At 51.9% G+C, this 7,721-nt stretch overlaps 1 long non-coding RNA gene across 1 annotated transcript; it reads left to right on the forward strand.

The window, feature by feature from the left end:
• Positions 1–3,379: 3,379 nt before the first annotated feature.
• LOC144303567 (uncharacterized) lies at positions 3,380–6,352 on the forward strand. The gene is made up of 2 exons (XR_013370597.1): positions 3,380–3,478; positions 4,191–6,352. It is a non-coding gene; the product is annotated as an uncharacterized LOC144303567 (long non-coding RNA).
• Positions 6,353–7,721: the final 1,369 nt, after the last annotated feature.

The following is a 7,721-nucleotide window of genomic DNA, read 5'->3' on the forward strand; positions in this document are numbered from 1 at the left end:
AGTGTTCTTGGCTGGCTCAGTTTGTAGAGCAAGTGACCTTTGATCTCGGGGTTGTTGAGTTTGAGCACCATGTTGGGTGTAGAGCTTACGTAAATAAACAAAAACAATAAAATACCTAGGAATAAATTTAATCAAGAAGATGAAAGACACGTCCCCTGGAAACTGTAAGACTTCGATTAAAAAAAAAATAATTGAAAAAGACCTGAGGCACCTAGGTGTCTCAGTCAGTTAAGCATCTGTCTTCAGCTCAGATCATGATCCTTGGGTCCTGGGATCGAGCTCCATATCAGGCTCCCTGCTCAGTGGGGAGCCTGCTTCTCCCTCAGCCCCTCCTCCTTTTTTCCAAAGAAGACATACAAATGGCCAAAAAGCACATGAAAAGGTGCTGAGCAACATGATCATCAGGGAAATGCAAATCAAACCACAATGAGCCACCTTGCACCTGTCAGAATGGCTATTGTCAAAAGGACAGGAAATAACAAATGTCCATGAGGATGTGGAGAAAAGGGAACTCTTGTGTCCAGTTGGTGCATATGTAACGTGGTAAGGCCACTATGGAAAACAGTAAGGGGTTCCTCAAAAACTCAAAAATAGAACTACTATATAATCCAGCAATTCCACTTCCAGGTATTTTTCCAACAAAGACACTAAAACAAAACAAAACAACAACAACAACAACAACCCACTAACCTGAAAAGAGGTATGTACTCTCATAGTCATTGCAACATTATTTACAGTATCCAAGATATGTAGCAACTTAAGTGTCTGTCAACAAAGGATGGATAAAGAAAATATGATTCAGGGACGCCTGGTGAGCTCAGGAGTTGAGCGTCTGCCTTTGGCTCAGGTCGTGATCCTGGGGTCCAGGGATTGAGTCCTGCGTCAGGCTCCTCGCAGGGACCCTACTTCTCCCTCTGTCTATGTCTTGGCCTCTCTCTCTCATGAATAAATCAATAAAATATTTTTAAAATGTACAAAAAAAAAAAGAAAAAAAAAGAAAATGTGGTACATACACACACAGGAATATCATTCAGCCATGAAAAAGAAGGAAATCTTGCCATTTGTGACAATATGGATGAATCTTGAGGTCATATGCTAAGTAAAATAAGTCAGATCGCTTCTATATGTGAAATCTAAAAAACAAACAACAAACAAACTGAGCTCATAGATACGGAGACCAGATTGATGGTTTCCAGAGGGAGAGGGTAGAGGGAGAATAAAATGGAAGAAGAGGGTTAAAAGCTCAAACTTCTGGGGCATCTGGATGACTCAGTCAATGAAGTATCTGACTCTTGACTTCACCTCAGGTCATGATCTCGGGGTCACGGGCTCTGGGCTCAGCGAGAAGTCTGCTGGAGATTCTCTCTCTCTCTCTGTCTCTCTCTCTCCCCTGTTACATCTGCTCCTCCTCCCACTCACTCTCATGCTCTCTCTCTCTCTCTCAAATAAATAAAACTCTTTTTTTTTAAAGTACAAAGTTCCATCTATTAGAATAGATAAATTACTGGGATATAATGTACAGCATGGTGACCATAATTATATACTGTATCATATATTTGAAAGTTTTAAAAGAGGAAACCTAAAAGTTCTCATCACAAGAAAAAATGTGACTGTGTTTGGTGATGGGTGTTAACTAGACTTATTGTGGTGACCATTTTACAACATATACAAACATTGAATCACGTTCTGCACTGAAACTAATATATGTCAGTTATATGCAAGTTTTTAAAAAGCCAGTAAACAGCACGTGTTGGTGAGGAAGTGGATAAATGATAGCAGTGTGCATTTCTGGGAGGGATGTAAAATTGTGTCGTCATCGTAGACGGCAGTTCGGCAGTTCCTCCAAGGGTGAAACATAGAATCCCCGGACGATCCACCAGTTCTGCTCTTAGGTATACACCCAAAAGAACTGAAAACAGATGTTCAAACAAAAACTTGTACAAGAATGTTTTTCGCAACATTATTTTCCATGGTTCAAGGAGGAAACAGCCCAAGTGCACAACAGATGAACAGATAAAGTATCACATAGAAATACAGTGGAATATTATTTGGCCATAAAAAGGAATGACATCCTTGCCCATGCTGTGACATGGATGGAGTTGGAAAACATTATCCTAAGTGAACTTTTGCACCTAAGCCAGGTGCAAAAGGACAAATAGTGTATGATTCCACTTGTGTGAAGCACCTAGAATAGTCACACTCAAAGAGACAGAAATTAGAACAACGGTTAGTTACCAAGAGCTGGAGACGGAAAAATACGGAGTTAGTGTTCAACGGGTACAATTTCAGTTTGGGATGATGACAAAGTTCTGGAGATGGGCAGAACAGATAGTTTCACAACACTGTGGATATATTTAGTGTCACCGAATTACGTGCTTAACAATGGTTAAAATGTAAGGTTTTTTTTTTTTTTAAGATTTTATTTATTTATTTATTTATTTATTTATTTATTTATTTATTTATGAGAGACACACAGAGAGAGGCAGAGACACAGGCAGAGGGAAAAGCAGTCTCCATGTGGGGAGCCCGATATGGGACTGAACCCCGAATCCCAGGGTCATGCCCTGAGCTGAAGGCAGGTGCCCAACCACTGAGCCATCCAGGTGACCCACCACCTGACTCCTTAATGCCCTTCTGGCTCCAGGTTCTTTCCAGGGACACATCTTTATGCTTAAAGTTACTAGAGTGTGACTCCAGAGTACCCACCTGGGTGTGAATAAAATGATCATGATAGAAGAATCTTTGGGGAGGGTCCTCGAAAAATGGCTGTGCCCCTCCAGCTATCATGACCCCCTGCTTTCTAGGACAGAATCATCCAGCAACACAGGCAGTAGACTGAGTCTCTGCAAAATGTATCCTATTTTCCTATTGCCCTTATCAATGTATTAGAGACACATTCTGTAGAAAAATAGCTCTGAGGGCCCCAGTCCAGAGCGGGATGCAGCCCAGCCCTGGGAATCTTAGGAAACATGGCCTTGCTGGAGGAAAGACACATGGCCTTGTTTTGGGAGCTGTAGTCTGAGGGGGACATGGTCAAAACCTCCATCTGGTGAAGACTCACTGATGCACCCTCATGGCATGTGGAGACCTGGCCAGTCATACTTTGTCAGTCCAGGATTTGGCCAAATCCCAGTTGAGTTTTGGGTCCAGTGGCCACTCAATGGTCATCACTCCGTCCAGCTCCCTGCGGTCAGGAGTTGGCTCGAGCTTCTCACGCACACCTGGCCAATCTTTAACTCACCCAGGCTGGCCCAGGGCTGCCCTCTGGCCAGAGTCAAAGTGGGAGGAATTAGACATAGAGATTTTGCAACCTCCCACCACTGCCACCCATTCCTGCCTCCCCCGCCTCCCCCCGCCCCCCCCCACCGCAGGCTGGAGGCTGGCTGGAACAATCCTGTCCTGCTGCTTCCTGGACGCACGTCATCCCAGGCTGTTCCCACAGCCCCAGGAGGCAGGTGCCATTACACCCTCTTTGGAGGTAAGGAGCCCAGATCTCAGAAAGCATGCCCTCCGATTGGTGGGGAACTCGGGCTGTGTCACTTGTACCACGTGCAGAGCCTCCCGCCCCACCCTTTGTTTTCCCCGGTAGCCAGGACTGTCTGGATAGAACAGGGCAGCTTGGAAAGGCAGCTGGAGCAGGAGCTGGAGCCGGAGCCAGGAGGCACGTGGAGAGTTGGAAAGGGTGCTCAGTGGGAGGGCTGGAGCCCTGAGCTCAGGCTCTGGGTGTGGGTGACCTTGGGCAAGGCTACCCCATCTCTGGGCCTCAGACCCCTGTCTTCAGCCCCCTCTGAGGTCTTCTCCGGCACCGTGAACTGGAAGCCCAGGCTAAGAACAATGACCCCCACTCTGCCAGCCTCACTTTAGGCTCTGGCACACTTGGAAGTGCCGTGCACCGGCAGGTGGTGGTCATTCTGGTGGAGATGAAACAGTGGGAACCCTGCCTTGGCCTCAGGGGGAAAATTCAATGACTCCTCTGTCCCCCAGCTGTTCAGTCAGGTTCTCAAGTCCTCTTATCTTAAGTATCATACACCTACTAGGACTTAGTTCACATTCTTGGAGAGGAATGAGATGCGTGCAAGCCATCTTTTGGACAGGCCTTATAGGTGAGCGGTCACAGGTTAGTCAGTGATTGGGTCCCCCTGGGGCAGCGGTCACCTCTGATCCACGTGGCATCCTGGCTGTATTTGCAGGAGTGCCCGGCACACCAGGGACAGGAGAGACGACCAGAGGCTGAAAGCAGCGGAGCCACACAGCAGCTCCTTTGTTTTCTTCCTGCCCTGCCCAGCCCTCCTCACACCCTCGTGCAGAGAAACCTTGTCCTTGTCCTCAACCTCCTCTGACACTGCAAGACTGAGTCTCCCGACTAATTAGAGGAAGGCACCCGTTCTTACTCCAAGACAGCTCAACCTTCTCTGCATGGCGCTGTGCCACTGAGCCAGGTGGTCCTGCCCTGGTCCCTTTGAGTTCAGGGTGACCCCTCTCCCAGGATCCTCTCAGCCACTATGCAAATGAATCCACATCTGCCCACATAAGCCTCTGTCCTAAGGCAACTTGCTCGTGGGAAAGATTATCCAGGTGACAAACAAATCTGAGGAGGGGACAGATTGAAAGAAGGGTGGCAGATGCACATCTGGGAAGCCAAGCAGAGGCTGGATTTTCCTAGCATGAAGTTTATTGGGTTCGGGTCGGCCCTCCACCTCATCTTTGCCATTGGCTCTTGCCCCTGAATCACCCTTAGCTGAGCTCCCCATCTCTTGATGATCCCCTCCCTCAAAAATAGCCCCCAAGCCCTGTGTCCTGCTTGGGTCTCTACCATGACATAACCACACCACGGGTTCATAGGATCCCCACGGAGTTTGGGCTGTAACTCAAAGATGTGCAACTATAGCAGTGGGCTCTCAGCTGTGCAAAGGAGGGGGAGCTTTGGGGTAAGGAACCTGCCAAGCACAAAGCCCTCAGCTTGCACTAGTGAGGGGGGCCACCTCTGGTTCTCTGGTCACTGTGCTCTCCCCAGAGGCCCCGGGGGCCAGCAGATTTCTCTGGTTTTAGAAGGATAACATGGTGATACTCGATAGCTTTCCCCAGACCGCCCCTTCACCTCTGCACCTCCCATTTCCTCCTGGCAGGTAATCAATGATTGGAGTCCAATCCCCAGCAGGGCCTAGGAAAGGAAAGGAGATAGGGCAGGAGGCTGGCTCCAGAGAGGCCCAAATCCCAGCTCACCCCTGACCCTGGGCCGGTTGCATAACCCTTCCGAGTGTAGCTTTTCTCACGGTGTAACCAGGGATGACAATCTTATCCCACAGGGCTGCTGGGAGGCTTGATGATATATGGTGTGCAAAGTGCCAGGTATTAGGTCAGTGCTTGATACACACACACACCAGGAATGCTGGGAAAAATGGTCTCCGGGCAAGACCAGACTCATGACACGTGTGCTGCATTTGCAGCTGTGCATACACCAGGCGCACATGTGTGAGCCAGCATTCCCGGGACCCGACACCCTCTCACTGGGGTCTTGCCAGGGCCTGGGCTCAGCCCACTTCCTTCCACCGTTCCCCCCACCCAGAAGCTGGGGAGGGCTGGGGGCGCTGGCGTGCCAGGGAACAATAGGCCCCCAACCCCTTCCGGCTAATTGCGTGAGAAGGAGCTGTCGGAAGGAAAGTCACCTCCCGGTGGGACAGGCCTCCCCCCCTCCACGCCTGCCCCAGGGAAGCCCCTGGAGAACCCCACACTGCTCAAGGGGAGGGCTTCCGTGGGCTCCCGGCCTCTCGCTCTGGGTGCATTCTGTCCCCAGACCTGGACTGGCTTCCCGGACTGGCTGGGGGAGCAGCAGGGCCACGAGGCTTCCCGCACCCCTCTGGCAAAGGCACCCTCGCCCGCTCCTCAGGAGCCCAGGAGCCCGGTCTCGTTCATCTCTGTGTCTCCAGCACTGGCCTGCCTCCAGCGTCTCCAACCGAGGGAGGGACGGACAGCAGGACTCCAGTCCGGGGATGGTCGGTCGGGGCCCAGGGCTGAGCCAGCAAGGCTGAGAGGGAGAAGGGGCCAGCTCGGGCCAAGCTTCCACTGCAGACGGCCAGGAGCTCGGGGCCCCAGAAGTCCCTCCAGAGAGTGCGGGGCCTCTGCTGTGGCTAAGGACATTCTCATTCTCCCTCAACAGTCCTTCCAATGGGGCACCTGGGGGGCTCGGCGGTGGAGCCTTGAGCGTCTGCCTTGGCCCAGGGCATGATCCTGGGGTCCCGGGATCGAGTCCCACATCGGGCTCCCTGCGTGGAGCATGCTTCTCCCTCTGCCTGTGTCTCTGCCTCTCTCTCTCTCTCTGTCTCATGAATAAATAAATAAAATCTTTAAAAAAATCCTTGCAACACACAGGGTTTCATTTGTAGAGCACCGCCTTCACCTACACCCCACCCCAACTTGCGCACCCACGCATGCACATTACCTCCAAGTGGGTGCAGCACCCCCCCTCCAGGCTAGGGGTTCGCTAAGGCCAGGGATGATGGAGGCTGAGGCTGGGGGTGGGGGCTCTTCTTCCACTATGCCTGTCGGCACCCGGGGGCATGTGTCAGTGGCTTCACGCCAGGTGGGCTAGTGACAGAGGTTCTGGATAGACCACCCCTGTCTCAGCATCAATTTCCCCACCTAGAAGCCGTGCAGCGTGTGTGTGGGGAGGTGGGTGTGTGTGTGTGGGGGGGTGCGTGTGTGGGGGGACTGCAGGGGACCATCCCTGGGGCCGGGCACTCCTGGCCTGGTGGGTGGGCGCTGCAGCCCAGAGCACAGCCTTGTCCCGTGTGTGGTGGAAGCTGAGGTCCGGCTGGATCTTGTCCCCGCCACTTGTTTTCCCACCCCTCCCCCAGCTCGGCTCCCCCTGCCCAGGTAGGTGCGCCACCAGGTGCAGGTCTCCAGGTTCTGGGGTGTGACCATGCTGTGGGCAGGAGAAGCAATAACACGGCTCCTTGACCTGCCTAATTACGCAGGCCACCTCCCCGCAGCCACCCCCACTGCAGAGGAAGCACTGATCTGGGGACTGAGAGAGTCCTCCATTCTCACGACTCTCAGCTCCGGGACAAGGACTCTCAGGCACGCAAGCAGGTGGCTCCGGCGGCCCAGAGGGCAGGGAGATAGCAGGCACACCTGCAGACACATGCCGGCTGCAAGCACGCACATACTTGGCCGCTGTGCTGCCGCACCTGAACGCACACCTGGCAAACTCACGCACACGTGTAACACCGGACCGCTCCAGGCCCACACCTGCCCGTGGGCATGTGCCCCCCGAGACTGAGTACCCTCTCGCCCTGTCCACAGCCTTCGACCCACACTCCCAGGACTGGCGTTTGAAATGCATGCCCACGCCTACCACTACCCCCCACTGGCCCACTCGTGTACTTGGGCACCCCAGGACCTACATCTGTGCACTCCACACCAGCTCCACCTTGGAGGTTCAGAGGACACTAGGGTTAGAGCAGACCTTTGGAGGTGAACCCCAGTGATAACAGTGAGGTCTGGTGCCGTGTAGCAAATGATAGAGCAATGAGTTTTTGTTCTCGGCAATGCTACCAAGTCACTCGTTCATTCATTCATTCGTTCATGTTCTTACTACAAAGTATCATTTCCAATCAGTGCGGGAAAGGTATATTCTTGAATAAATAATGTTGAAAAAATGCAGATACTTACCTCCCTCCTAAGGCCAAAATAAATTCGAATGCATCAAAAATTTAAATGTT

This window comes from Canis aureus, chromosome 32 (assembly GCF_053574225.1).
Source record: "Canis aureus isolate CA01 chromosome 32, VMU_Caureus_v.1.0, whole genome shotgun sequence".
NCBI lineage: Eukaryota > Metazoa > Chordata > Mammalia > Carnivora > Canidae > Canis > Canis aureus.